Raw genomic sequence first — 22470 nt, forward strand, 5'->3', positions numbered from 1 at the left:
TTGGGATTGTAAAGTTTTCCATTTCAGAGGAAGAAGTATTGACTTTAGGGATCTAACATCTATTTTTGCTAACCTAAAAGAAGGTGAAAAGTTGTCATGGGGTCCATTGCTTCCTTCAAAAGATGGTGGTGCATTTTTTAAAATTTTTGTGTTTGTGGTGGGGAAATTAGTACACATAAACAAAGAGTGTGATTGTGAATCTGCCTTCTGGTCAGACCTGTGAGATGGGAAATGTGTATTGCTTTTTTTTAAAAAAAATGCAGTGTTGTTGTAGCCCTGTCGGTCCCAGGATATTAGAGACAGAAGGTGAGAGAGAGTTTTTATTGGGCCAACTTCTGCTGGTCTCTCTCACCCTCCTTGTCTCATTTACTTTTTTGTGGAGGAGAGGGGTGATTGCGGAGGGGGTGGGGAACATATGCTTTCCACAGCACACGCTGCTTTTATAGGCTTAAATAGTTTGGGTAACAGATTCCCCTAAAACTTGAAAGCACATATAGTGAAATTAGAAACAGTCTTAAAGGGTCCTTGAATCTCAAGTTTATAGCTGATCAGAATTTTGGAATACATGGGAAGCTGGCTTGAAGGGATGAGGTATCATACACTTTTTTCCACTGTTTTTTTTCATATCTAAATACTCCGAATGGAATGACAGTAAATTGATAACTGATGTCCCAGTGATGAGATGATATGTGCAGTTATATGTTGTTTAGGATATCTGACTTGGTCTTGGATCTCTTTTACAAACCCTTTTTCCCAGAGGAGAATATCTTAATGTCTGCTCTGGGAGTAACATGCTCTGTGATACAGTAAAACCCAATAATAGTTATTTGACATGAGGTACTTGTTATACTTTTTTTCTTTTTAAGAAAGCTCTGTTTTTTAAGAATCCGATTGGGTTTTTTTTAGTGTCCTAAAAACCCAAGGTGGTTGGTCTGTGTTCATTTTGTTTATTCTCAAACCTCCCCAGGAAAGGGGATGTAGGGCTGTGGGGGGGGAGATATTAGGGGGAGTGATAGGGCTCCAAGTGGTCCTTCCTAAATGTATGTTTGAATCACTAGTTGGTGGCATCGTTTACCTAATCTAAGATACAGGGGAGAATTTGCGCCTTGGGGAATGTGACGTTATTGATATAAACTGGGACCATATAGAACATGGTTTGCAACCAAGGTCCTGTAATGGCACCAAATCCTATGTAAAGGGGGTCATATAAGGTGTCTAAGACCAGGGTATGGGTCACTGATTATGATTATGTTGTCCGTATGTCTGTATCATTTTGTAGTTGAAGTTATGAATATTGGCTGTATACTGTCTATATTTCAAACTTGTGCTGTGTTACTGGGAAAGATCCCAGACAAGTGGGTGTTAGCTCTGCTTAGCCTGCTTGATGGCCCATTAAGGACCATCAGCTACACAATTGACCCATTGAGAGGAGGCAGATATGCCTTGTGACTCAGCAGGGTGTGCAGAAACTGGCCCATGTGACTGCAAACTCCATTTTGCTGTAATTTTCCACAGTAAGAACATAGAACTGTTCTTACACCTGGAAGTGCCTATATAAGGCTGATGCCTCATCTCCATCTTGTCTTCAGTCCTGCTTCTTACCTCTGGAGGGACTTTGCTACAAGCTGAAGCTCTACACAAGGGACTGATGACCCATCCCAGCGGGGGATGTTCTCCAGAAACTTGATTTGAACCTGCAGTTTACTCCATCACTGCTACAAGCCTGAACTAAGAACTGTGCCATTACTATATGTAATTGATTCCATTTAACCAATTCTAGCTCTCATCTCTATCTTTTTCCATTTATGAATAAACCTTTAGATTTTAGATTCTAAAGGATTGGCAACGGCGTGATTTGTGGGTAAGATCTGATGTGTATATTGACCTGGATCTGGGGCTTGGTCCTTTGGGATCGAGAGAACCTTTTTCTTTTACTGGGGTGTTGGTTTTCATAACCATTCATCCCCAGGATGAGTGGGACTGGTGGTGATACTGGGAGACTGGAGTGTCTAAGGAAATTGCTTGTGTGACTTGTGGTTAGCCAGTGGGGTGAAACCAAAGTCCTTTTTGTCTGGCTGGTTTGGTTTGCCTTAGAGGTGGAAAAACCACAGCCTAGGGCTGTAACTGCCCTGTTTGAGCAATTGGTCCTGAATTGGCACTCTCAGTTGGGTCCCGCCAGAACCGCATCGTCACAGTGGCGTAGTCGTGCTAGACTCCATAGAACCAGGTCAATTAAGCTTTGGGTCAGAACCCCACGCTATCCAAATCTGAAATTTGGGATGGAGAGTTTGGTTGGTTGAAGAGCAGTTGCAATGGATGAGCAAAGGGCATATGAGGGTCTTGACAAAAAAGCCCTGGAAGATTTGTGTTCAGAAAAGGGACTAAGCGTTAGAAAGAAAGCTACAAATCAAGAACTGAGAGATCTGTTAATGGCCAGTGATCAGGAGGCAGGAGGACAGCCCTTACCTGATACTACAGAAATGGCAGAAGCAATTCGAATGAAAGAGGCAGCGAATAAACTGCAATTCGAGCATGAACAGAAACTAGCAGACCTGCGATTGCTGGAAAGGCAGAAAATAGCTGAATTAGAAGACAGAGCTCGTAAGGGGAGTCTGGAATTACTGGCTGCTGAGGAGAGAGCTCCACAGAGGCAACAGGAGACTCACAAGATGGAACAGGAGACTCACAAGATGCAACAAGAAACTGCCAGACTTCAGCTCCAAGTCTAAGAAGCAAGGGAAGAACAGCAGAAACTGTATCCTCTTAACAATCCAGTTTATAACTCTGTTGATATGTGGTATTACTCTGGGCAGTTTTCTGTGTGTAACCAATTTTGCTATGGCCAGGGAGAGGGGGAGTCTAACCTGGTGGGTAATAGCTGTTTGTCTGTCCAAGAAAGAAGTGTGTCTGGGGATGAAGTTTCTGAATGTCTGTCTAATGTCTCTGAAGTGAATCTGGAGTTGGATCAAGAGCAAAAAGATCTCATTGGGGAGGAAAATGTTTCTCAGGAGCAAATTCAAGTAAATGGTCAGGTGGAAGCCCTAACTGAGGAAGGAAAGGGTAGATTTGTAATGGGTAATGGATTGGCGGCTAGTGCAGCTTGTAAAAGTAAACCTGAAATGGGTAACTATGATTTGCTGGAAGTAGCTCAGTATAATGAAAAAAGCAGCAGCTTACCTGTTGGAAATGGCAATGTGCCTGGTAGGAAAAGTTTGGAGGAGCCTAGGCAGCCTTGTGAGCCAAGGGCTTTGTCTAGTCAGCAGTGTGGAAAGACAAGGATAGTGGAAAATGAGTGTCCCTATCCCTTACCTGTTTCCTGTGCGGAGATATGTGACAGTGAAGGAATTGTGCCTGTGTCTGTCAGGGGTATTGACTTGCCTATGGAGGAAGCTACCCCGGTCTCCAAGCAGTTGTCTGTGAACAGCCCTGTGTGCTGGGACAAGGGAAATGAAATCCTAAGCTGTGTGTCTGGTAAAGGAGAATGTGTCTCTGGCTCTTCTTTGTCTGTGGAGCAGACAGAAGGTGCCTTTCAGCCTGTGACGGTTGAGAATAGTTCAGTTGTCTCGGAGTTGGTTGTAAATACAGCTAAAGCCCAGGAAGGGAATGGTCCTAAGTTTGTGTCTGCTGGGAAGAATGGCATCCAGTTAGTGTCTTAGCAAAATCCCAGAGATCAGACAATTCTGGTGCTTGTAGTTTGCCAGTTGCTAATGTGTGGTTGGAAAAGGGTGTCGCAATTCTGTCTAATCAGGGTGATACCCTAGCCAGGACACAAGGAGAGCAAAAAGGTGATTTAATTGTGTTACCTACTGACAGTTGGACAACTTGTAGCAAAAAGGAAAAGATTCCTGAACTTGTTCATGGCCAAGGGAAGAAAAATGCTTCTAACCTGTTATCTAGAAAGTCTGTAAGTTTGCCTGAAAGGGAGTTGTGTAAAAATCTGCCTGGTGGGCCAGAGGTGATTCTAAATGTAAATGAGACCCAGAAAGAGTCTGTGGTTGCTTGGGAAAGTGTTCCTTTAGAGCAAGCCCTAGGTGAAGAGGATAAGGGCAGAATTTCTGAGAGGGGTGAATTGCTGCTTAGAAAAGCTCCTGGGAAAAGAAATTCTCAGGGTAATCTGTGCAAGCAGTTTGCTGCAACTGAAGGGTGTAAAAGTGATTTAATCAATGAAGTTTCAGTTCCTAACAGCCAAAAATTTTCTGTTGTGAATGGATCCACTGACTTTCCTTTTGAAAAATCCAGTGTGGATAGCTTTGAGACGGTCTCAGATGGAATAAAAGTTGTTAAGGAATTTAAACAGCCCTATGACCAAGTGCCTGGGTTTGGCCAGCTTGTTGGGAAGACAATGGTGTTGGAACAGGAATATCTCCATGCCAATTCTGTAAGCCAGCAACCTGTGCTTCAGGATCTGAGAACAGATTGGGTTACTGGTGTTTCGAAGCAAAATAGTTTTATCGATAAAGGCTTGAGGATGCAGGGAAGAGCAAGCAAACTCTCACTCTTAGACCCTTTGAATTTGTGTAGTATCTCTGTAAGACAGAGTCCAGCCTTGGAATTGGTAGCAGCTAAGAAATTAAAAGCTAGTGTTTGTGTTAATGCAAATTACCTGGCTGGAAGGGAGAAAAAAGACTTGCTAATAGCTATTAGCACAGAGAGCCCACCCCAACAGCCAGTAAATGTGGTTAAGCAAGAGGAATCAGGGTTTGATCCTGCAGGACAAGGAGAAAAAAGAAAACTGAATTTTGCAAAGAGAAGCCAAAAGTTAACTCTAAAATTCCCAAATTCCAAGGGTATTGAGCCAAAGGTGTGGCATAATAAACATAATTGTAAATGGACACTTGCAATGAATTTGTTATTATTGCTAATGGTGATTTTTGTAACTAATGTGTTGCTATTACCCAGAATTGTAAGAATGTACCATGTGCCCAATCCTTTGGAAAGTCCCTTGAACGTGTTGAAAGCAGTACATGAGAACACACTTTATAGTAAAAGGCCTTGCTATACTAATGTTTCACAGTTAATGCCTGTAAACAGTATTGAAACTTTTCACAGGGGAAAAGACATTCCAGACCTGACGTGCACTAGGAAAGGGGAAACTGAGGCACACTACCATATTGATTTCATGGCTAAATGCCAAGATTCCTACACTGTAAATAACATTAATATCTATGTTGATTTAATGTTAATTGGGTTCCAAACATTTGCCAGAGTGTGTATGAATAAAGTAGCTATGTTCTTTAGCTCTTGGCAAGATCACATGAGACATACAGGAATCCTGCTGCAAAAGGAAATCCAATCCACTATTATTCTAACCAAGTTTTACCTTAAGTTTGTAAAGAAATTCAATCGTGTTATTAAACGTAAGTTTGGTAAAGCATTTCTGTTATACATTAATATAGCTTCAAACCCAGGAAAAGCTGTAGTAAGACAGAACCCAGGATGGGGAGCTCTTGGGATGCAGTCAGTGATGTCTGTGTCATCCCTTCCTGCATCAATTTTGCATTGGGGGTGTGACATTATTGATATAAACTGGGACCATATAGAGCATGGTTTGCAACCAAGGTCCTGTAGTGGCACCAAATCCTATGTAAAGGGGGTCATATAAGGTGTCTAAGACCAGGGTATGGGTCACTGATTATGATTATGCTGTCTGTATGTCTGTATCATTTTGTAGTTGAAGTTATGAATATTGGCTGTATACTGTCTTGTCATGGTATAATTCCCCACTCTGAACCTTAGCGTCCAAAAGATGGGGTACCAGCATGAATTCCTCTAAGCTCAATTATCAGCTTAGAACCTGTAGCGCTGACACCAATCAGGAATTCCAGTGCCTGGTACACTCTGGTCCCCCCAAAGCCTTGCCTGGGGAACCCCAAGACCCAGATCCTCTGGATCTTAACACAAGGAAAGTAAACCCTTTCCCCCACCGTTGCCTCTCCCAGGCTTCCCGTCCCTGGGTTACCCTGGAAGAGCACTGTGTGATTCAAACTCTTTGAATCACAAAACAGAGAGGACAATTCACCTTCCTCCCTCCTTCTCTTTCCCCCTCCCAGACTCTTCCTGAGATAAAGTAATCCTGGCACAGAGAGAAATCAGCCTCTCTCTCCCTCTTCTCTCCTTTCTCCCCACCAATTCCCTGGTGAATCCAGACCCAGTCCCCTGGGGTCTCACCAGAATAAAAAAAAACAATCAAGTTCTTAAACAAGAAAAGCTTTTAATTAAAGAGAAAAAAACAGTAAAAATTATCTTTGTAAATTTAAAATGTAATAGGTACACGGTCTTTCAGCTATAGACACTGGGAATACTCTCCCAGCCTAAGTATACAAATACAAATTAAAATCTTTTCAGCAAAATACCAATTTGAACTCCTTTCAGTCAAATGCACATTTGAACTCCTTCCAACCAAATACACATTTGCAAATAAAGAAAACAAACATAAGCCTAACTCGCTTTATCTACCTTGTACTCACTATTCTGGATCTATAAGAAACTGTATCAGGAAGATTGGAGAGAAACCTGGTTGCACATCTGCTCCCTCTGAGCCCCCAGAGTGAACAACAACCAAAACTAACAGCACAGCACAAAAACTTCCCTCCCTCAAGATTTGAAAGTATCCTGTCTCCTGATTGGTCCTCTGGTCAGGTGACAGCCAGGCTTACTGAACTTGTTAACTCTTTATAGTCAAAGAGATATAAAGTACTTCTGTGCTATTAACTTTTCTTATCTGTTTATGACACGCCCCCCAAATCGCTGACAGTGTGGAACCACACGGGCAGTGATTTCTCCCTAGAACTTTAAAATAAACAGATCAATAAACACATGCATCCTTACATATGCCACTAATTATGTAAAACTACAAGATTCTTCACATTGCAAGGACAATTTTTAACCAGTTGATGTAAGGGAACTTTCAGGGGAGAGTGCATCAACTTCTTGATCTGTTGCTGCTGCAGACGTTTCCAGGTTGTGGAGAGGGTTACCTCTCCCATGCCAACGTTACTTTTCCCTTTGTCGTAGACACTTCCAGGCCACTCAGCGTCATCTCCTCCCCGGGCTGTGAACGGACAAACCTGTAAATCTCTGTAATAAAAGGGCTTGAGAGAATTAACGTGGTACACTTTGGGCTTTAGGGGAGAATTGGGAAATGCTATGAGGTAGTTAACAGCTCCCAGGCGCTCTTGGACCGTGAATGGCCCTTTCCATGATGCTTCCATTTTATGGGCCTGTTGCGCCTTCAAGACCATAACCTGGTCTCCTACCTTGAAGGAACGCTCTCTGGTATGTCTATCATACCAGGCCTTTTGCTCTTTTTGAGCATCCTTTATGTTTTCTTTAGCAAGGGCTAAAGAGTTTCGGAGTGTGTTTTGTAGGTTGCTTACAAAATCCAAAATGTTAGTTCCTAGAGAGGGGGTAAACCCCTCCCATTGCTGCTTCACCAACTGCAATGGCCCCTTAACCTCCTGGCCATACACAAGCTCAAACGGTGAGAACCCTAAACTGGGATGTGGTACAGCCCTGGAAGCAAAGAGCAACTGCTGCAACACTAGATCCAAGTCATTGGAATTTTCATTCACAAATTTACGTATCATGGCCCCCAAAGTTCCATTAAACCTTTCCACCAGGCCATTGGTTTGATGGTAGTACGGGGTGGCAACTAAGTGATTCACCCCATCAGTTTCCCACAGTTCTTTCATGGTCCCTGACAGGAAATTAGTTCCTGAATCCGTAAGGATATCGGAGGGCCAACCTACCCTGGTAAAAATGTCTGTTAAGGCCTGGCACACAGTTTTAGCCCTAGTGTTGCCTAGAGCTACTGCTTCTGGCCATCGGGTAGCAAAGTCCACGAAAGTCAGTACGTACTGCTTTCCTCTGGGGGTCTTTTTTGGGAAAGGACCCAGAATATCCACAGCTACTCGCTGAAATGGGACCTCTGTTATGGGGAGTGGCTGAAGAGGGGCCTTAACCTGGTCTTGGGGCTTTCTCACTCTTTGGCACACCTCACAAGACTGGACATACTTGGCAACATCCTTGCCCATCCCCTCCCAGTGGAAGGACTTCCCCAACCTGTCTTTGGTTCTGTTCACCCCAGCATGGCCACTGGGATGATCATGGGCTAAGCTTAAGAGCTTCCCCTGATACTTAGTTGGAACCACCAACTGTTTTTGTGGATGCCAGTCTTCCCGGTGTCCACCAGAAAGAGTCTCTCTATATAAAAGTCCTTGTTCTATAACAAACCGAGACCTGTTAGAAGAACTGAGAGGCGGTGAGGTGCTCCGTTCTGCTGCCCAAGCTTTCTGAAGGCTGTCATCTGCTTCCAGCTCAGTCTGGAACTGTTTCCTGGAAGTTGGAGACACAAGTTCCTCCTCAGACTGTGGACTTCGGCTTGGTCCTTCGGGAAGCGATGTAGGTGATGGGGTTGTTTTCGTGGCTGGTGAACCGATCTCCGCTGGTGCACCAGGTGGTATTTCAGGCTCTGGCTGAGCCTCATGGGTCTGGCTGTTTGCTGCTTCTGTCAGTTCAGGCTCGCTGGCGCCCTCTGGCATTGGGGTTGAAGGTGTGTTTGCAAGCGCTGGCGTCAGTGCTGGCAATAGTTCTGGTGCTGGCTGCGTTTCCAGGTCCGGGTCTGGGACTGGAAGTACTGTGGCTGTTGCAGTCATTGGCAGGGAATCCGGGTCCACTACCTTTGTCAGGGTCTCTGCCAACACAGACGGGGCCTCTGTGGACGGTTCAGGAACAGGGATGGATCTGGAAGCTTGCCTGGCTTGGCTGCATGTAACCATTCCCACCCTCTTGGCCCACTTTACCTGGTTGGCCAAGTCTTCCCTCAGTAGCATGGGGATGTGATAATTGTTATAGACTGCAAAAGTCCACATTCCTGACCAGCCTTTGTACTGGACAGGCAGTTTAGCTGTAGGCAAGTTTACCGCTTGTGACATGAAGTGGTAAATTGTCACTTGGGCCTTTGGGTTGATGAATTTGGGGTCCACTAAGGATTGGTGGATAGCTGACACTTGTGCCTCTGTGTCTCTCCACGCGATAACCTTCTTTCTGCCCACTCTCAAAATTTCCCTTCGCTCCGAGGGTATTTGAGAGACATCTGGGTCTGGGGATCTTTGGAGTGATGGAGATAAAATGAACTGCACTCGGTTGGGGTTCCTGGGGCAGTTGGCCTTTATATGTCCCAGTTCATTACACTTGAAGCATCTTCCAGCTGACTTGTCACTGGGCCGAGGTGGGTTATTGGAGATTGGTGAGGTGAGAGAATAGGGCGTTGGCGGCTTTCCTTGGGTTGTAGGTGGGGTCCTGGGTTGCCCTCGGTGATAGGGTTTATTGTTGGTGTGCCCCCTGGGGTAGTCGCTATCCTTGACAGTAGCTCTTTTCTTTTCTGCCACTTCCATCCATTTGGCTCCAATCTCTCCCGCCTCAGTTACAGTTTTGGGCTTCCCATCTAGGATGTACCTTTCGATTTCCTCCGGAACACCCTCTAAGAACTGCTCCAGTTGTATTAGGAGGTGCATGTCGTCCAGAGATTTAACATTGGCTCCTGATATCCAGGCTTCATAATTCTTTGCAATGTGGTAGGCGTGTCGGGGAAATGACACATCTGGTTTCCATTTTAGGGTTCTGAACCGCCGACGGGCCTGTTCAGGTGTTATCCCCATTCTGTATCTGGCCTTGGTTTGAAAAAGTTTATAGTCATTCATGTTCTCCTTAGGCATTTCAGCCGCCACCTCTGCTAAGGGTCCACTGAGCTGTGGCCTCAGTTCTATCATGTACTAGTCTTCAAGGATGTTGTACCCAAGACAGGCTCTTTCAAAATTCTCTAAGAAGGCTTCAGTGTCATCACCTGCCTTGTAGGTGGGAAATTTCTTGGGATGTGGAACAATAACTGGCGAAGGGTTGCTAAGATCGGCTGCGTTCTTCTGCTTAGCCTGTTCTAATTCCAGGGCCTGCCGGTGGGCCTCCCTCAGGAGTTCCAACTCTCTCCTTTGGGCTGCCTCTCTTTCTCTTTCTTTCAGCTCCATCTCTTGTAGTTTTTTTTCCATGTCTCGCCTGTGGTCTGTGTCTTTGATTTGTTCTTCTGCCTCCAGTTTTGCCCGTTCCTTGGAACTCATGCTTCCGGCTTCCTTGTGCTGGGGTGCCCTCTGCTGTTTACTGCTTGAAATGCTGCTTTTCTGTTGCCTTCTTCAGGTTGCTTAGCTACAGAGTCTTTTTTTTTAACTCCTTCTACCTAGCTATTCCCGACAGAGTTAGAAAGAAAAAAAAACCATTCATTTTCAAATGTGTTTTGCTGGTGTATGGTGACTCACAACTGGAGTCCCTTTGTTTAACAAAAGACCCTTTTTAAATTTAATGCCTATGCCTTCAGAGTACTCAGAAGGGAGAGACCAAAAAAACTTGCAGACCTTTGCTTTTAAAAACAATCTCCTCTAGCCTGTGTTACACACAGCTAGCAGGAAAAGAGAAAGAAAAAATCCTACTGGCTTTTGCTTCTAAACCCAAATCTCTCAGTCTGCCTGCAGATAGCTAGCAGGGAGAGAAATAAAAACCTCACTGGCTTTTGGATTCTATCTTATCTTATCTATCTATCTATCTATATATCCCACATGCTGCCCACCAATGTCATGGTATAATTCCCCACTCTGAACCTTAGCATCCAAAAGATGGGGTACCAGCATGAATTCCTCTAAGCTCAACTACCAGCTTAGAACCTGTAGCGCTGACACCAACCAGGAATTCCAGTGCCTGGTACACTCTGGTCCCCCCAAAACCTTGCCAGGGGAACCCCAAGACCCAGATCCTCTGGATCTTAACACAAGGAAAGTAAACCCTTTCCCCCACCGTTGCCTCTCCCAGGCTTCCCGTCCCTGGGTTACCCTGGAAGAGCACTGTGTGATTCAAACTCCTTGAATCACAAAACAGAGAGGACAATTCACCTTCCTCCTTCCTTCTCTTTCCCCCTCCCAGACTCTTCCTGAGATAAAGTAATCCTGGCACAGAGAGAAATCAGCCTCTCTCTCCCTCTTCTCTCCTTTCTCCCCACCAATTCCCTGGTGAATCCAGACCCAGTCCCCTGGGGTCTCACCAGAATAAAAAAAACAATCAGGTTCTTAAACAAGAAAAGCTTTTAATTAAAGAGAAAAAAACAGTAAAAATTATCTTTGTAAATTTAAAATGTAATAGGTACACGGTCTTTCAGCAATAGACACTGGGAATACTCTCCCAGCCTAAGTATACAAATACAAATTAAAATCTTTTCAGCAAAATACCAATTTGAACTCCTTTCAGTCAAATGCACATTTGAACTCCTTCCAACCAAATACACATTTGCAAATAAAGAAAACAAACATAAGCCTAACTCGCTTTATCTACCTTGTACTCACTATTCTGGATCTATAAGAAACTGTATCAGGGAGATTGGAGAGAAACCTGGTTGCACATCTGCTCCCTCTGAGCCCCCAGAGTGAACAACAACCAAAACTAACAGCACAGCACAAAAACTTCCTTCCCTCAAGATTTGAAAGTATCCTGTCTCCTGATTGGTCCTCTGGTCAGGTGACAGCCAGGCTTACTGAACTTGTTAACTCTTTATAGTCAAAGAGATATAAAGTACTTCTGTGCTATTAACTTTTCTTATCTGTTTATGATACGTCTATATTTCAAACTTGTGCTGTGTTACTGGGAAAGATCCCAGACAAGTGGGTGTTAGCTCTGCTTAGCCTGCTTGATGGCCCATTAAGGACCATCAGCTACACAACTGACCCATTGAGAGGAGGCAGATGCGCCTTGTGACTCAGCAGGGTGTGCAGAAACTGGCCCATGTGACTGCAAACTCCATTTTGCTGTAATTTTCCACAGTAAGAACAAAGAAGTGTTCTTACACCTGGAAGTGCCTATATAAGGCTGATGCCTCATCTCCATCTTGTCTTCAGTCCTGCTTCCTACCTCTGGAGGGACTTGGCTACAAGCTGAAGATCTACACAAGGGACTGATGACCCATCCCAGCGGGGGATGTTCTCCGGAGACTTGATTTGAACCTGCAGTTTACTCCATCACTGCTACAAGCCTGAACTAAGAACTTTGCCATTACTGTATATAATTGATTCCATTTAACCAATTCTAGCTCTCATCTCTATCTTTTTCCATTTATGAATAAACCTTTAGATTTTAGATTCTAAGGGATTGGCAACAGCGTGATTTGTGGGTAAGATCTGATGTGTATATTGACCTGGGTCTGGGGCTTGGTCCTTTGGGATTGAGAGAGCCTTTTTCTTTTACTGGGGTGTTGGTTTTCATAACCATTCATCCCCAGGACAAGTGGGACTGGTGGTGATACTGGGAGACTGGAGTGTCTAAGGAAATTGCTTGTGTGACTTGTGGTTAGCCGGAGGGGTGAAACCGAAGTCCTTTTTGTTTGGCTGGTTTGGTTTACCTTAGAGGTGGAAAAACCCGAACCTTGGGCTGTGATTACCCTGTTTGAGCAATTGGTCCAGAATTGGAACTCTCAGTTGGGTCCCACCAGAACTGCATCATCACAGGGAAGTTTTAACCTAAGCTGGTAGAAATCAGTCTTGGGGATCTTTCGTATGTGTCCTCACATCTGTACCCCAGAGTTGAGAGTGGGTAAGGAACCCTGACACTGGTATTTAAAGAAGATTGGAATGTAGCTCACAATTGGACACTTTCTTCTATAGTGCCAATAAGGTAAACTAATCACCCGAATAAATCATCTCCACCAAGCACAGCACCTTCTCAAATTTTACGTGCATATAATATATTTTAAAAATCAATATAGTTTGAAGGTTGCTCCATTGAAAATGTTACGGTCCTACAGACCCACCTTTACCACTTGTTTACGACTTAACAGTGGCACTAACTGCCAAATATTCCACAAGTGTAAACTTTCAGGGCCATATATTCTCTCTTTTCCCCTGCCCAGGTATATAGAATCATAAAATGTAGGGCCAGACTGGACTTCAAGAGATCATCAAGTCTGGCCCCTGTGCAGAGACAGGACCAAGTAAACCTAAGCCATCCCTGACAAATGTTTGTCCAACTGGTTTTTAAAAGCCTCCAATGATGGAGATTCTAAAGCTTCCCTTTGTAAGCCTATTCCAGAACCTAAGTATCCTTATAGTTAAAGTTTTTCCTAATATCTAACTTAAATTTCCCTTGCTGCAGATTAAGCCCGTTACTTCTCATCTTACCTTCAGTGGACATGGACACCAATTGATCATCATCCTCTTTGTAACAGTCCTTAACATATTTAAAGACTGGTATCAGGTTCCCTCTGTTATCTTTTCTCAAGACTAAACGTGCCGAGTTTTGTAACCTTTTCTCCTAGGCCAGGTTTTCTGAACTTTTCATAATTGTTATTGTTCTCCTCTGGACAATCCAATTTGTCCACATCTTTCCTAAAGTGTGGTGCCCAGAACTGGACGCAGTACTCCAGCTGAGGCCTTACCTATGCTGAGTAGAATTAACAATTGCCTCCCATGTCTTACATACAGTATTGTGGTTAGTGCACTTTAAAATGAGATTTAGCCTTTTTTGCAGCTTCATGTTGTTAACTCATTCAATTTGTGATCCACTGTATGCCCTAGATCCTTTTCAGCAGTACTACTGTCTTACCAATTATTTCCCATTTTATAGTTGTACATTTGATTTTTGCCCTCTTCCTGAGTGTAGTACTTTAACAGTGGAGAATATTTAAAAAGAAAATCACTTATTCCTTAACTATCTTTAGAACAGAACAGCCTAGTAATAATTACAAAACCAAACAGTAAATCCAGTAAAAATAGTTCATGTGATCCCTAATTATTATTATGATTATTTTTCTTTAATTTAGGAAGAAAGGGATATCTTTATCTCCAATTTTCCTTCTCTACACTACCCGCCCCAAACAAGATGGCTGTTTATTTCTGAGGCTATATTCACAAAATATTTGTTCTTAAATGGAGTAATCGTGGATGAATGGGCAGCGGTTGATAATGCTACCATGGCTTAGAGGTCATTCCAAAATCCCATCCGTTAAATTACAACGTGGCAATCTGCCCCGCCCGTTCATTATCTGTGTATCTTCAAGTGGGGCAAAAATGAAGTTTCAAAGACAGGGAAAAACCCAATCTTATGCTTCCTGCCTTTATGGTTTTTAAAAACAAGAAAATAACAATATAAGTGTAAGGCACCCTGAAATGTGACACCCAGAAAGAGAACTTTTTGCAAAGCAGCTGCATATGTTTGGTTTTGGGGGATGTGGTTGAGTGGGGGAGAACTTGAAATCTTTTGAAACTTGTCTGAGGCAAACATAAAACATAATTCTGTTCTTAAAAATGAGATAAAATGAATACATTTTGTCATGATAGAATGCTTTTCTGTAATGGAAGATGAACTTTTTATCCTTCTACAGATTGTGTTTGTACTAATCCAAGATTAGTCATAGTTTTTAAAAATGTATATGATGTCCATTAATCATGATCCAAACCAGGTCTGCACAACATATGGCCCGTGGGCCGCATGCGGCCTGCGAAGGCTCACTTTGCAGCCCGCGGCCGGGAATCAAAGGGCTCTGGGCTGCCTGCAGCCACGGGGAGCTCAGAGCTCTTTAAGTCTCAGCCGTGGCTGGGATTCAAAAGGGTCTGCGCTGCCCGCAGCCGCGGGGAAACCAGAACCCTTTAAATTCCAGTTGCGGCCACGATTCAAAGGGTTCTGGGCTGCCCGCAGCCGTGGGAAGCCCAGAGCACTTTAAATCTCAGCCACGGCCGGGATTCAAAAGGTTCTGCGCTGCCCGCAGCCGCAGGAAGCCCAGAGCATTTAAATCTCAGCCACGGCCGGGATTCAAAAGGCTCTGAGTTGCCCGCGGCAGTGGAGAGCTCAGAGCTCTTTAAATCTCAGCTGTGGCCAGGATTCATAGGGCTCTGGGCTGTCGCAGCAGCCGGGAGCCCAGAGCCCTTTAAATCCCAGCCGCCAGGGCTGGCTTTAGGCCAATTCAACCAATTCCCCTGAATCGGGCTGCCCCTAAGAGGGCTCCGTGCGCAAGCCCCAGTATGGTGTACCGGCAAAAGCCAGTGCGCTGTACTGGGGTGGCCCAGCTTCCCCAGGGGACAATTTAAAAGGCCTGGGGCTCCCAGCAGGGGCTGGAGTGCCAGGCCCTTTAAATTGCCACCAGAGCACCTCTGCTGGAGCCCTGGGGTAGGGATGCGGGGCTCTAGGGGCTATTTAAAAAGTCCAGGGTTCCCGTCACTTCTACCGCCCTGGCCCTTTAAATAGCCGCTGGAGCCTCACCACTTCCTCAGGGCTCCTGCGGCTATTTACAGGGCTGAGGCAGTGTAAGCATGGGAGCCCTGGGCCATTTAAACAGCCCCCAAGCCCCAGACTGCAGCTGCTACCCTGGTGGGGGAGGGAGGAGGAGGGAGCACTCACCATATAGGATGGGCTGTACCCCCTGTATCTGCACCCCCTGCCTGCACCAGCCCTGCACCCCTGTCCTGCCTGCAGCCAGCCTGTCTCCAGCCAACCCTGCACCCCCTGCCCGCACCAGCCCCGCACCTCCTGCCCTGCCTGCACCAGTTCCTATCTGCAGCCAGCCCTGCACCCGCTGCCCGCAGCCACCCCGTCTCCAGCCAGCCCCGCACCCCCTGCCTTGCCTACAGCCCTGCACAAATCCCTGTCTCCAGCCAGCCCTGTACCCCCTGCCCTGTCTCCAGCCAGCCCCCACTGCAACGCCTTCCCTGCCCACACCAGCCGTGCACCCTCTGCCCTGTCTTCAACCAACTCCTGCCGCACCCCCCTGCCTGAACCAGCCAGTTCCACACTCCTTTGTCTCCAGCCCTGCCAACCCATGCTGCACCCCCCCGTGGCCCTGCCTGAAACCAGCCAGCCGACCCCACACCCCGTCTCCAGCCTGCCCCACACCCCTTGCCCAGCCTGCAGCCAGACCCTATATCCAGCGCCCTCCCCCCCTCCACCTCCAGCCAGCCCCATGTCCATTGGTGCCCTGCAGTTCCTAGGGAAGTAACCCTGAGAAGGGTAGGGAGCGGCTGGGACCCACACGTGCACCCTAGCACACCCTCAGGGAGTAGCAGAGCTCATTTCTAGTTCAGACCCATCTTTTTAAAAACGAACTTTAGGTAGTGTTAACATACATCTGTATTTTCCCGGACATATCAGACTTTTTGGTTCTTAAATTGCCATCCGGGAGAAAAATACAGACGTATGGTAACCCTATTGGTACAAAAAATACATACTGTGGCAGAACTTTTTATAGGGAACCAGTTGCTAAGAAATGAGAGGCTTTTTTTTTTACATTTTTTTTTATTTTTCAGTCTTCCCTGCGGGGCCCCGCCAAAAATGTTCGAATTGGGCCCTGCACTTCCTAAAGCCAGCCCTGCCAGCCGCGGATGGGATTCAAAGGCTCTGGGCTGCCCGCAGCTGTGGGCAGCCCAGAACCCTTTAAATCTCAGCCACGGCTGGGATTCAAAGGGCTCTGGGGTGCCCGCAGAGATTCCCGGCCACGGCTGAGGTTTAAAGGGCTCAGGGCTCCCCGCCGCCACGGGCAACTCAGAGCCCTTTGAATCCCGGTGGCTGCTGCTGAGATTTAAAGGGCTCAAGGCTCCCTGCCACTTCAGGCAGCCCAAAGCCCTTTGAATCCCGGCTGCGGCTCCAGCAGATGGGCTGGGGCTGGGATTTCAAAGGCTCAGGCCCCCCTCAGCAGCAGGAGCTCTGGGCCCTTTAAATCCCTGCCCCAGCCCTGCAAAGCTCCGGGTTCTCCCAGCCGCCGGAGCCCTGGGCCCTTTAATTTGACCCTGAGGGCTCCCAGCCACTTCTTCAGCTGGGAGACCCTGGCTGATTTTAAAATCAAGTATCACTTCCCCACCCCCAACCTTCCTTTTTGGCCCACAGCTGTTTTAGTGGGGCAGTGCTGGGGAAGCAGGGTTTGTTTCTGCAGCGCTGTGCGGTGCTGGGATGGGGTGTTTCTGCCGGGCCGGGAGGTCCTGGGGGGTGGGGCATGTTTCCGCGGGGCCGGGGGAGTTCGGCCCTCAGCTGTTTCCTTTGGAGTAATGTGGCCCTCGCCGCTTTACCAGTTGTGCAGGCCTGATCCAAACCCTTCCGATTTCAGTCTGTTACTCCAGAAATGGGAATTGGGGGTGGGATGACCAGATGTCCAGATTTTACAGGGACAGTCCCGATTGTTGGGTCTTTTTCTTATATAGACTCCTATTACCCCCCAACCCACTCTCCTGATTTTTCACACTTGTTCTCTGGTCACCCTATGTGGGGGGCAGCAGATTAGGAGGGTCTTTTATATGTGGGTCTCTACAAATTTAGTATATATTTGTCTGCTTGAAAGAGAACCCTTATATGTATCTTTCTACTGGAAGAAAAAACTGGAATCTCTGCTGTTTTGGTGAAAGATCTGTGTTCGTTTGGATCTTCCTGATTAGAATCAATACAAAACCTTATTCTGAGCTACAACTATCACAGTCCATTAGATTTATTTGGCACAGGGGGCCCTGTTTGGTGGGGCGGGGAAGCAAAATAAACACCACCAAAAACAAGCGAGGGACAGGAAAGTTGGCTGCTGGCCCTGAACCTTGGGGCTAGGTTCAGAGAAGGAGACTGTGAATAATAAATGATGGCAGTCAGTTTTCTGACTCGCTAATTCACTGTGGAGTTGGCTGTCGGTGGGCATGGTGCTGTGCTTCTACCCACAGAGCTCCCTTCCGTCACCCAGATAGATCTGGATTCCTTACACTTATGGTAACGAAGGGGGCAGGCTGGCCCTCTGATTCTTTGCGGGTGCACTGGGGTGTATGCAGACGCTAACGCTCAGATAAATAAAGAAACCAGTGCAGCTAAAGTACCTCTTAATATGTTGCATTAAGTTGTATGAAGGTAAAAGAATTAAAACTGAAGTTGGCTCCAAAGAGTAATGCACTTTTTGCCTTTTCCAACTTGTGCTTAGAGCAGGGATTCTCAAACTTCATTGCACCGTGACCCCCTTCTGACAACAAAAATTACTTCATGACCCCAGGTGGGGGGACTGAAGCCTGAGCCCACCCAAGCCCCACTGCCCTGGGTGGGTGGGAGGACCAAAGCCCCAGGAGGCAGAGAGGGGAAAGCTGAAGCTCAAGGCTTCAGCCCCAGGCCAGGGGGCCTGCAACCTGAGTCCTGCTGCCAAGGGCTGAAGCAAGTTTAAGCCAGTCCTGGCAACCCCATTCAAAGGGGGTCGCAACCCACTTTGGGGGCTCGACTCACAATTTGAGACCTGGTGGTTTAGAAGATTCTAGCAGGTCATCTTGAAGTTGACTACACTCTGTCCTCTTCCAGCTGCCTTTCACTGTCTAGTTATCTTCATTGCAGAGTGAACATATGTTGAGGTCTCTGAGGGGGAGATTAGATTTTTTTTTTAAAAGCTTAACTTTAAGAAAGGGTGGTGGAGCTGGAGTAAGCATGGTCATATTAAGTGGTGGTCCCCCACTGATTCTCTTTCTCTTGTAATTAAATCTAGATTGCAAAGCCTATTGATATATCACCTTAGAACAACAGTCCCCAAACTTTTTTTTTCCTCACACCCCCACCCCACCCCACCTGCGCTCCCTCACTTCCTCTAAGCTGGGGCCAAAAGTAGGGTCATGGCTCTGGGGGAGAGGGGGGACATGGACGGGGTAAGGGCCTAAGGCTGCAGGTGGGAGCAGAGCCAAGACTGGGGCCCCAGGCATGGGGCGGCATCTGGGGCCTGGGCCCAGGCCAGGAGTGGGGCTAGGTGGCGCTCCCTGGATGGAATGCAAACATGCAAGCAGGTACTGGTAGTGAATAAATACATGATATGGCATATACAGAGTTTCACTCTGGAGTGAATGTGGGTTTGGGATTTAGTTTAGGTTTATTAACCAACATGATTCCATTTGTCTTAAAAAAGTGGACAGGCTAATCTTTAAATTCTTTAACTAACTTACAATGTACAGTTTCTTCCTCCTAATTCCAGTTTCTTCCCAGAAGTTCCACTGACACTGAAAGTGCTGGCTGGCACAGGAGAATTGCCACAGTCCTTGACTTCGATACCACCTTTGGTGATGATGGCAAGCGTTTGCATCCAGTTTGCCTTGTATGTCCTGTCTTATAAATAGAGAGGATTGTCCTTGTTTTTTTTGCTTGATGTGCCCAGTGCAACAACAGGACAGTAAATTTAAATGGCTCAGAAAGTTTATGCAATGTTTGTATATGCAAGAAAAGTTATCTGAAATGTGCAATAGGTGACATACCCAAATGGGTGAGTGTTGGCAGATGGTTTCCGTTCTTGAGATAAGGGTGAGATGGACATCCTGGTACTGTCTTGTTAAGGGTATGCTTATGTTCATTTTGGATAAAATGTGGTTTGCAGGGTGCTTATGCATAGGGAAGCAGGCTGTGGCTCGCTGCCCTAGGAACATTCTAGAGAAGGCCAGGGGGAGAAGGGTGAGCTCAGCATGTGGAATGGAGAACTATGAGCATGTGATAAACTAACCCATATATGGAAAGATTAACTCTGATTGGTTAGAGGTTCATGTTATGTAGGTTGTTATGTAAGTGCCATGTGCTCTAAAATAGCAAGGGGAGGGGCTCCTTGCCAGAGGGACACTGCCTGATTTTTTGTACCAGGGGTTCTCCTTTTGTACACATTGAATAAAGCCGTGTTGAATTGAATTGAATCACATCAAATTGAATCGCATCAAAGTCCCTTGATTCTATCCAGCATCAGATTCATTGGGATCCATAAAATCCCAACAATTGCAAAGAAAATAATAACACTTCTATTTTATTCTTGTCCACATATGAGTGGCTGCTTACAAGAGGGATCGCTTTTCCTCTGTAGAAGCTGTTGTGAACACTTGGCTTACTACCCGTAATATCACCTCTTATGGATTAAGATACTTGTTTTCTTCTGTGGGTAGCTTAATGTGTCATACCATATTTTTCCCCTGTGTCCTTTTCCAGGTGCCACATCTCTACTGTGACACTTGTTCTGTCCCCATCTGCTGGGAATGCACCACGGGACCACATGTGGGTCATAACTTTCTCTACCTTCAAGGTGTCCTCCAGGATTCTGGAACCCTCACCATTCAACTGCTAGGAGATGCTCAGCAAGGGCACCAGGATATTCAGGTAAGTCACTCATGTGACTAAAGGAATGTTCCCTTTTGTCTTCCAGCTGTGCCTGCTTCTCCAATGTCCCCTGTGTGTGAAGGGCAAAAAACTGTCCCCTATTCTCTACCTCACCCTCTCCCTTGTTGTACTTGGTCATGTCTTTTCACTATTCAGGAAGGAACTTTCGTGTCAGCAGCAAAGCAAAGGAAATGCCAGCACACTATTCACATGCATCTTTGTCGCATCCTCCTTTCATAAATAGGGACATCAAGCTGTTTCCACGTGAGACTGTGCACAATTTGAGTTGTAACTTGTAGGCTCTGTCATAACATATTCCCAGATTTGGACCTTAGCGTCCAAAATATGGGTGTTAGCATGAAAACCTCCAAGCTTAGTTACCAGCTTGGACCTGGTAAAGCTGCCACCACCCAAAAAATTAGAGTGTTTTGGGGCACTCTGGTCCCCCCAACAACCTTCCCTGGGGACCCCAAAACCCAAATTCCTTGAGTCTTATAACAAAGGGGAATAAACCATTCCCCCCCCCCTTCCAGGTGTTCCCTCCCTGGGTTCCTGGAGAGATACACAGAAGCAAGCTCCGTGAATCTAAACAGAGGGATTCCACCCTCTCTATTTCCAGTCCTGGAAAGCAGAAGTACCGAGAGCTAATCTCTCTTCCCCCCTCACCCAGAGGGAATGCAAAGTCAGGCTAGTAAATCTAACACACACAGATATCCCCCTGACTTCTTCCTCCCACCAATTCCCTGGTGAGCTACAGACTCAATTCCCTGGAATTCCCCACTAAAGAAAAACTCCAACAGGTCTTAAAAAGAAAGCTTTATGTAAAAAGAAAGAAAATTACATAAAAATGGTCTCTCTGTATTAAGGTGACAAATACAGGGTCAATTGCTTAAAAGAAATATGAATAAACAGCCTTATCCACAAAGAATACAATTTAACACATTCCAGCAACTACACACATGTAAATACAAAAAAACAAACCTATGGTCTTCCTATCTTTGTACTTAGAACTTGGAAACAGAAGATTAGAAAAGCAGGAGGCAGAAAAATCCTCTCATAGTCGAGAGAGTACAGGCAGAAGACAAAAGACAAAGAACTCACACACAAACTTCCCTCCACCCAGATGTGAAAAAGTCTTGTTTCCTGATTAGTCCTCTGGTCAGGTGTTTCAGGTTACTTCTTTCCAGGTAAAAGAACATTAACCCTTAGCTATCTGTTTATGACAGGCTCAAAGTTCTGCTCTTGTAGAGCTATCTTGTTATGGAGGTGGCACATGCCTCATTGCTGCTGTATAGCTGCCAACAACTATCTGCAGCTTTTCAGAACAGAGACTGTCTCTTAGTATGGCTCTGACCAGTGCCAGCACAATGGGTCCCCAAGCATGGTTGGGAGTTTTGGGCAGTGCCACATGACAAGTAGTAAGCGTCAGCTACTTGGATTAGAATGATCAGAATAGGAACGCGGATGAATTTAAGCAGAGTGTGCGTGAAGGCATTTCTGCATTCAAGGATCATAAAGCATTTTGTAAGAAAGGTGGAATGCAGCAGCGCACAACAAATCTAAATATGAGAGAAGGATGGAAGAAAATTACCATGCCCCTTCAAACTGCAGGAAGTGTTTTGGTAGGCAGAAAGGAATTTGACCAGATACACAGGTAAGGACCCAGTTCAGCCATCCTTACTCTCTCTGCGTAGTACCTGACTCTGCAGATAATCCTGCTGATGTCAGTAGAACTTTTTGCCAAGTAAAGGACTACTCAGCGTGAGACACATGACAGAATCAGGCCCTAAACTACTATCTTCTCCTGAGCTATAATAAGTAACACATCACTTATACAGCACTGCCCACTTTCAAAGCTCTTCAAATATTAATCTGATAACACACTTGTAGGCAGTTTAGCCAAACTCAAACATTTAAAAGTCCTAAATCAGGCCTTAAATCAGATCTTAATAAACCAGACTCTCAATACAATCAAGAGATTCAGCAATTCTTGGTAGATGTTTTTTATTTGCCCCATCTTACAGATGGTGATACTGAGGCTTTGAGGATAGGTTGAATTTTTCAAAGATGGTCTCCATTTAAATGCTTAACTTTAGACATCTAGAACATCATTATCAGAGGTGCTGAAAACCTACAGTGTGTAAGTGAGACTTCAGTTGGAACTGTTGATGCTCAGGACCCTCTGAAAATCAGTCTCTGGATTTTTGCCATTGAACATCTGAAATCCTCAAAGCACTAACTTTTATGAATGCCATGAATTAGTAGCAGAGCTGGGATTATCATTTTATATTCTACTTCCAAGTCTCGGGCCTTTGCAGTAAACCTGCT

The 22470-nt window shown here is 45.6% G+C and overlaps 1 pseudogene; it reads left to right on the forward strand.

Moving 5' to 3' along the window:
- LOC127033506 (E3 ubiquitin-protein ligase TRIM71-like) overlaps window positions 1-22470 on the forward strand; it is a 41510-nt pseudogene that overhangs the window by 2421 nt on the left and 16619 nt on the right.

Source organism: Gopherus flavomarginatus, chromosome 13 (assembly GCF_025201925.1).
Source record: "Gopherus flavomarginatus isolate rGopFla2 chromosome 13, rGopFla2.mat.asm, whole genome shotgun sequence".
Taxonomy (NCBI): Eukaryota; Metazoa; Chordata; order Testudines; family Testudinidae; genus Gopherus; species Gopherus flavomarginatus.